At 38.5% G+C, this 8930-nt stretch overlaps 1 long non-coding RNA gene across 1 annotated transcript; it reads right to left on the bottom strand.

Annotated features, from left to right (window-relative positions):
* Positions 1 to 1439: 1439 nt before the first annotated feature.
* LOC114459721 (uncharacterized) lies at positions 1440 to 2703 on the bottom strand. Its single transcript, XR_003673452.1, has 3 exons — positions 2630 to 2703; positions 1573 to 1638; positions 1440 to 1450 (listed from the first exon to the last, which is right to left on the bottom strand). It is a non-coding gene; the product is annotated as an uncharacterized LOC114459721 (long non-coding RNA).
* Positions 2704 to 8930: the final 6227 nt, after the last annotated feature.

Below are 8930 nucleotides of genomic sequence, written 5' to 3'. Positions count from 1 at the left end.
ATACCAACAACTATAATATTGTCCTTCTTAAACCTTTCTTCCCTTGGAAGGTTCATCACTGCTAAGTACATTACACCAACAGAGTCGTTGACATATTTATAAGGCTGGAACCAGTCAACGTTGAGCATAAAACCAAGATTCCCAACCTCTTGTAAAAATGGCTTGCCTTCATAAACCTGAAAGTTCTTCCAGACCTGCCCATCAAAAATGTCAGCATATATTTCCTCCTTAACATTACGCTGCCTCCACTTTTCACAGGACTCTTTAAAGCCAGGCCTCTTTAACATATCACTAATAGATTTGATCAAACTACGATAACAGAATTTTCTTTTGGGGTAAAGAAACTCTTTTTCATCTTTCCCGATAACAGATTTCATTAGCACAGTGTCACATTTCTTACGAAATCTTTTTTGTGGATGTCTGGGAAATGATATATGGCAACATTTTGTTGACTTTTTCTGGATGACCTTCCCACTTGCATCATGTTTTAACATTACAGCTTCATCTAAGGTATATACAGAATGGCACTTTGGACATACAACGAATGTTGTAAAATCATTTCCATTTACAGATATAGCCTTCTTGAACATGTATAAAGTTGCAGGGAAATGTGCTGCAATATTTTGCAAAGCCGGCGTGAAAATAAATGTACTACTCAGTACATTAAACATAATTCTGAAAATTTTTAAAATTGACTCAAATGCCCTGTCAGAGACTGTAAAGAATGACTTCCACTTTGCCAGTAGCAAAAGCAAGAATGTGATTATGGCGTGTGGTTCACAACCACCAGTTTCCTCAGGATTTTCTCTGTCTTCATTTTCACTCCAAACTTCTTGGTCCTCAGAAAACTAAAATGAGAAGACACACAGAAAACATTATGATCAGCAAAATGAAAATGAAAGGGGATTTTTTCAACAGGGATAGGTAACCAGGATTTGCTGTAGTTACATCTGCACCTTCGACAGCAAGACAAACAGAGGTAATCTATTAAGATATAGTCAAAGATTTGCAACACTCTTATGGATTGGCTGTTATCATTCAAATGACTGATGAACAGTGTTAATGCATATTTAACAATTAATTTCATACCTGCTCATCTTCTGAGGAGTTTTCAGTGGAGCTACAAGGGGGGATTCTGGTCACCTAGAGCACAAATCATTAAGACAATAACTGGATTAATAACTGGATTGTGGAATGTTTCACATCCCAACTATTTAGTACAGGTCATTGTCACTCAAAACAATCTTAAAAATTCTATGAAACCAGGGAATAAGTAGCTTCTCTACAATAATGCTCATTACACATGCTTCTTCTGGTGTGTTTTTTTATAGATGATTAGCAAAACAAATCTATTTCTTAAGTTTAGCAACTAACAACTAACTTTCAGTTTATTTACCTGCTCATCTTGAGAAGATGTTTCAGTTGAGCTAGAATGGAGGCTTCTGGTCATCTGGAGCACAAAAAACAAACTTTATTAATAACTGGATTGTGGGGTATTAATATCAAGTACATGTGCCTGGACCTTTTTTCCAGCATTTATGTGTCAGTGTTGTTGTTCATCACCTCAGTTACCTTGTGCTGCTGTGGCTGCTGCTCATCTTCTGAGGATTCTTCAATTCGTTGAAATCTTCTCATTTTCTGGAGGTGAAAATATCAAGAAAAATATGACTTAGAAATTAGGACCACACACACACACACACACACACACCAGGGTTGGGGTCAATTATAATTGTAATCGCGTAACTGATAAATAATTACAATTATGGTGTAAACATGACTGAAATTATATTTGAAAAAATGTGTTGTTGTTGTAATTGAATTGTAATTGAATTTAGATAATTGACTTTGTAATTGTAATTGGCATGAAAATGCAATAAAAACTTTGTCTTACACATATCAGATAACACTCACTGTTCTAGGCCAGCCTTGTCCCTGACTACAAAATACATGTGTGACCAAAAAGGTCTCCTTAACAAGGAATTTAACACTTACTCAAGCCTCACAATGGCCCCCTATGGTTTCACACATGCATGACCTGGCCCGGCCAGGGCTGCAATTGTTCAACTGGATCCTTGTCTGCTCTACTTCCCAAAAGGTGGGTTAATCCCATCATGTTATTCAGGATTGGTTGTTGCATTCTATAGGTGTGCATTCCTCGGTTACCATGGTGAATGATACCTTGTGAATCTTCACACCCATACAGGTAGAAGGTATTACAGTTTTTCAGCATGAATCATGGTCTGCCATACCTTGTAAAGGGCAGTTATTTTTCTTTTTTTTTTACATGGATTGGCTGTTATGAGGATAATTTGTTATTTAAAAAATTAATAAATAAAGGGCGACAGCCTTGATTTAAGCCTAACAAGATGAGAAACAAATTAGATGACGGATAATTGTTTCAGTGTATTTTACAGTTCATTTAAGACATGGTTAAGGCATTTAATAATTGAGAGCGTACTTGTAATTGACTTTCAGGGGGGAAAAAATAATCGTAATTTAATTGTAATTCAAATAAATGTTGGTCAATGTAATCATAATTTAATTGAAATTGAACATGGATGATTGAAGACGTAATTGTAACTGAAAATTTTAATTGACTCCAACCCTGACATACACAATCCTTCAGTACCTGTTGCTGATGCTGTTGTTCATCCTCTGATGACGACTCAACAAATCGTTTTGCAAAAGGTCTGCTCATATTCTAGAGGTCACAATACAAAGAAAATATTATTTAGTCATTGGCACGCAAATACAGTTTACTCATGCACATACAGTCATAATTAACATTATCATCTACTATCATCCTATGAAATTATCTTAATTTTTCTTGTACATATTAGTCTTTAAATTACTTGTTCATTTTTAGTTGACTGTTATTATTAATGTTTAAACTGTACAGTGAAAGCACAGTCAACCGAAGTCAAATCCCTTGTGTGTTAAACATACCTGGCCTATAAAGCTGATTTTAATTACAACTTATACGAATTGCACTAAGTTTGATCATCTTACCATTTCTCGATGACGATAAAACGTTGACTTGGAGACATATTCTTCACAGTGGTCGCAAAACAGAAGCCCCCAGGTTCTTTTCCTCCGTTGATCCATTTCGTTTTCTCGGTGTTTCACAGAAACAGTATTAACAGTCTATGGTGGGTTGCTATGGAGAGCGTCACCTATACATTATCCCAGTAGATAAGCGTGAATTCAACCTGGAAGACCCACAATGCATTGCGGGTCTTTAACGGTCCAAAGTTTAAATGTGATTGGCCGTGTGTTCTACATCGGTGGCAGTGATTGGCTCTTGAGATTACAAGCGCTAAATGTGAAAAAATACAGCCCGCGTATCGTCGGAATTGCATTCGCATTTTAAAAGCATGGATACCATGGAGGGAAATATGGGCCACAAGAGAACAAAGAAGTGTTCTAGGCCTAGGACTCGGACTCGTTCCAGATCGAGGTCTCGGTCGAGGTCTGGGTCGTGTTCTCCTCCTAGCTGCTCACGACCGGGGAGGACTCCTCCGTCTGGCGGGGGAGAAACCTTGTCTTTCCGGACGCCAAATGGAACACTGAATGGGACTTCGAACGGGACACCAGCACGCCGAAACTTGGGGTTGATAACCCGGAATGACATATGGAGGTAAATATATTTAGTGTGATTCCTTGCTTTATTGTCTGAAATGTGTTTTCGTCATGATGAGTATGTGTGTGTGGACGCTGTATCATTCTGCTATATTGTGTACCTACATGGCCGGTGTTGTAGTTTAAGTGGCGACCATTTTGACTGGCGACGAACTCTCGCTAGCGTGGCTTGTTGCTACAGCAACGCGTTGTGCGTTTCCAAACAAACGTGTGTGTGTGTTAGTAAAAAAAAAAAAAACATAATAAATGTCTATGCTATACAAACTACAACACATGGCTTTGGAAAACGTGTATAAAATATAATTTTAGTGATTTTTTATCATTACGTTAAGTAATAAAATAGTAATAACTTTCAGTTTTTAAGAGGAATTAACTTTTATTCTGAATGAAAGGGGAAATAAAGGTCCCATGTAAACGTGGGCCAAAGTCCTTTCTGTCTCCATAGGGAAACACTGGAGGCAAATATGACTCTCAGTCCCATTGGTGTGTGAATGTGAGTGTGAATGAGCTGATATGTAAAGCGCCTAAGGACTACTTCAAGTCCATTTACCATTTATCATCGCATTATTGGTTTAGCAATGTAAAAAAAAAAATAGCAACATACCAATAGGGTGTATTTTTTATTATGGAATTATGTAAAAACAAAAGTAAGCTTCACACTTAAAATGAACAGTTGTCCATTTTTTGTCGACATTATGAAGCAATGTATCATTCTGTCTTGTGACATGTTTGAACATCTGTGTTTGCCCCAGCCTACATCACAGTGGAATGTTAACTTTTTTTCCCCCCCTCACATTTTTAGCGCAATCGTACAACTGCAGAAGAGTGTCGACAACATAAATAATAAGTTTGATGACGTGATGGAGAGGCTGGAAAGAATCGAGGCTAATCCTACCTCATCCACCACCACAACAAAAATCCCACCAGAGTTGACGGTATGTAGTTTTCTATCATCAATTATACTTATACTTCCATTGATTTCATCAATGGAGACTGGCCTATAATTTGCTAATTTTCACTGTATTTATATCCCGACAGGCATTGGTCCGTCATACATATCGAAGCCTCACAGACCTGCAATGGCAGTTCCAGCCAGAGAACAAGTATGTTTTGTGTTTTTGTCTCTTTTCCTCTGAATTGCCACTGTTTGTGAAAATTACAAAAATAGTACTTTTTTTTTTGTTTGTTTTTAACATGTTTTGCTGAATTAATTAATACCCCCCCCAACAGATTTCGTTCTAATCAAAATGAAAAGGTTACCCAGGCTGTGATAGGGGCCATTAAAGATGCTGAGCCACACTGGGGCATAAGCCAAGTTAGAAGTAAGTCTGATCTAGTTAATCTGGGGACCTAATAGGCAATTGTCTGCTAATGTTCAAGTGATCACTATCCTTTTGAGATGCCTTAAAATAATACATTTAGAGTTCATGACATAGTATTTGTGTTGTAATTTTCATTCACTAGGAGCCTGCAACAGAGTTTTTGAGTCCTACAAGGCCAGCAACAAGCAGGACCTGAAGGGGACAAAGGAGGATATAAAGAGGAGGAAGACTCTCACGAGCAGGAGAGATCGAGTGAGTTATTGCTAGGGCTGTAGTCAACCAAGGAAATGGTTGGTCGACCAAGGCACATGTAGTGATTAGCCAACTTATATTTACTTTTTAATTGTATCTTACTCATTATTTGACAATACAATTTTTTTTGACATACATTTTTGTTTAATTATAGATTTCTGTTTTATTATTATGTATTTTGTTTCCTCACAGTACAACTTATATCTTCCTTTTAATTGTATCTTATTTTATTTTTGACATACATTTTTGTTTAATTAGGTTTTTTTTTATTTTTATTGATAAGTATTTATTTTGTTTCCTCACAGGAGTTAAAAACTAATATTTTCTGGGGGGGAAAATATTTCTTAATTTTGGCTCATGTGTGTTTTACTTTCGTAAATTAAATTAAATTACAATGCGATGTCGATATGTTTGGATACGATGTTTGTCGATAGCACAGAGTCTGCCACGATACGATTCAATTTGATTCACAAGCCTATGTGAAATCATATGCCCATCTCACACAATCATTTACATGTATATCAACTCCCAAAAAACAACTGAAATATAATTTGACCATTTTATTCTAAGATCTTTCAGGTATGGGGGCGGGGCGTCCGCCGGTACATACATAGACTGTAGAAAAAACATATATAGGTGAAATGCTCACCTTCGTGGGCGTGTCTGTTTACATGTCAATCACAGCAGAGAGCTTCTTGGAGGCCCGGCATTTTCAGCTCAGTGCTGCGTTAAATTCGTCATCAAAGTAGGAACGCATCATCAAATTGGAGCGAGGTGTTTGGGCTCGCCCTGCAGTAAGAAAGGAGCAAATCACCCTCTAACTAACAATTGAGGGAATCCATGAAAAAATGTTTAGTGTTAGACTTTGAATTGTGTGTAAAAAGTATCTAGTAGTTTTATTTAAATTACTACGGTGCAATATGTTTTTAATATTACAAAAATATGGCAGTTGATTTCACTGTAACAAACTAACCAGATGGGGAAAAAGTGTCACTGGCATTATTATTAATAATATTATTATTTTAACATTGACATATTAATGATACCACACTGTATAAAAAACTAAGTATAAAAATGAATTTTAAGGGGCATATGAAACAAAAATAACCACATGGTTTATTTGTTTTGATTTGGTTTTAAAATGGAATAACCAAAGAACGAAGGGTACACAGATAATAATGCTACATACTGTATATGGTTTTGATTTAAAAAAAATCTTCTTTAATATTAAATAAATATCTGAAGTAGACTTCCAGACACTTGTTATTCAGTAGTCCTGTTTATCTACATGAACAGATGCTGTTTTTTGGGGGGAGTTAGTATAAATCAACAAATTTACAAGCACGGACCGAATACTGAAAGTATCAGATCTCAGTTTGCGTGTCTGTGCACTTACGTGCGTATTTTCACTCTATGCAGAGTTGTCACTGCCAATCTCCTTTACGAATCTAAGTCAATTAAACCCTACCTTTTGTAGATTTTGACTATTTTGTACTTCTGTGAGAACGGAAGGATATAGAATTAGATGTTCTCTGACTACTCAGGGAGAAAGGGTGACATATACAACATGTTTTGTTGATTGCTTTGAAAGTCTAACCTCTTCCAATCTGTCACACAGCTCTTCAAGAAACGGTTCAAAGTGGGGCAGAGGATCCTTTCTCCAGAGGACTGGGTGTATCTCTGTGGGGCCGATGCCAACTTCATCAGCGACGAGGACAGTGACGAGGACAAAACTAGTTACAAATTTGCCTCACCAAAGTGGCGAGCAGCACGGCTCTCAGGAATAATGAAAACCTGCCAGAAAGCACTGGACAGTAATAGAAAAAAGGCTATCGAGCCAAGATCCAATCGCACACGTAAAGACACTGGACACTTTTCAAAAAGGCCCCCCCCCACTTCAGATCAAAAATCTATCTATCTGCATGTGAGTGAGGAGGAAGAAGACTGAGATGGAGATGTTTTATTGTTTCTGTGTGGTGTGGTGTGTGTGTGTGTTTTTTCTTCTTTTCTTTTCTTACTTTGTTCTAGAGACCTATTTAAACTGTTCCTAACTCTTTCTAATTTATTTTTTTGATAGAATAAAAAGTTATGTGCACTAAGTGATTTTTGTTTTTAATATTTATCTTGATTGTCTCTATCTTCAAAGTAGATCAGCCATTTATGATGAGACAATTGGTGTAGAGAGAAAAAGGATCAAGTGAACCAAGTATAGTTAGGGACACTGCACTTAACTGTCCTGGGTATGGTGAGTCACCCTATGGGCCATGAATTGTATACTGAATTATGCAGACTGCTGAAATAATTTGTTGGACTTCAGATATGACCGGGGAGAGTATCGGTGCAGTATTCGGAATCAAAATACTAGTGGTGTTCGGACTTCAGATATGACCGGGGAGAGTATCGGTGCAGTATTCGGAATCAAAATACTAGTGGTGTTCGGATTTCAGATATGACCGCGGAGAGTATCGGTGCAGTATTCGGAATCAAAATACTAGTGGTGTTCGGACTTCAGATATGACCGGGGAGAGTATCGGTGCAGTATTCGGAATCAAAATACTAGTGGTGTTCGGACTTCAGATATGACCGGGGAGAGTATCGGTGCAGTATTCGGAATCAAAATACTAGTGGTGTTCGGATTTCAGATATGACCGCGGAGAGTATCGGTGCAGTATTCGGAATCAAAATACTAGTGGTGTTCGGACTTCAGATATGACCGGGGAGAGTATCGGTGCAGTATTCGAAATCAAAATACTAGTGGTGTTCGGACTTCAGATATGACCGGGGAGAGTATCGGTGCAGTATTCGGAATCAAAATACTACTGGTGTTCGGACTTCGGATATGACCGGGGAGAGTATCCGGGAAGAATTGAACTCTGGGATATGGCAAGTATAAAAGTGTTCCCATATCCGGAGTTTGACATGCTCCGAACATGACATCGACTTCAACTGCTGTTCGGAGAGTATCCCAAGTGGATATCACCGTATTTGACTCATATCTTGGAATATTCGGGGCTCGATTCTTGGGCTTTTTGCGCAGTGCACGTGCTTGGATCAGGCACAGTTGACTTACATGTTACGTTAAATGTTAGCTTAGTGTAACTTACCGCAGGGATGCCGATGCTAGATGCCTCCGCTTCAGCCACAGGGCGTGCATTAGTTTGGTCGTTTGCGGCTGTCCTTTCACCTGCTCCAGGTAAACCTCTATTAATCGACCCTTCCTCCTCCGCCGCTTCAACATGGAGAAGGTGATGCGCGTGTGTCCGCTTCACGTGATAGTAGAAGGAGTTATACACCCTGTATTCGCTTGGACAGCCATCAATCCCGCACACGACGCAAAAGTCAGGGCTGCGACTGTGCATGGTGTTAATGTGACTCAGAAGTTGTTTCAGAGACAATGCCACAAATATGTAGCACATGAAGCAACGCCAAATCATGTTGAAGCAATGATGTCGCAGACAAGATGACGGTTAACTAGTCGTCACAGGCAGGTCACAGGCGGTAGAGCAAGTCTGCCGTAAAACCTCGTTACTATGGTTACACCCGCCCGCTAGCTGCTGCAAATGAGAATTTGGCCGTAAACCAACGTAATCTAACGTTATAAAGAATTTGAACTAGGATTGACGGTGTGTTTCATTGTAAGGTGAGCCTTCGACATACGTGGTTATTCTTTGTAGTTCATCCCTCACACACTTTGAATGTTATCGACGTTTTGTGCGT

Source organism: Gouania willdenowi, unplaced genomic scaffold, assembly GCF_900634775.1.
Source record: "Gouania willdenowi unplaced genomic scaffold, fGouWil2.1 scaffold_338_arrow_ctg1, whole genome shotgun sequence".
NCBI lineage: Eukaryota > Metazoa > Chordata > Actinopteri > Blenniiformes > Gobiesocidae > Gouania > Gouania willdenowi.
Note: the sequence above shows the minus strand (reverse complement) of the source record. Positions and strands in the feature narration are given on the sequence as shown.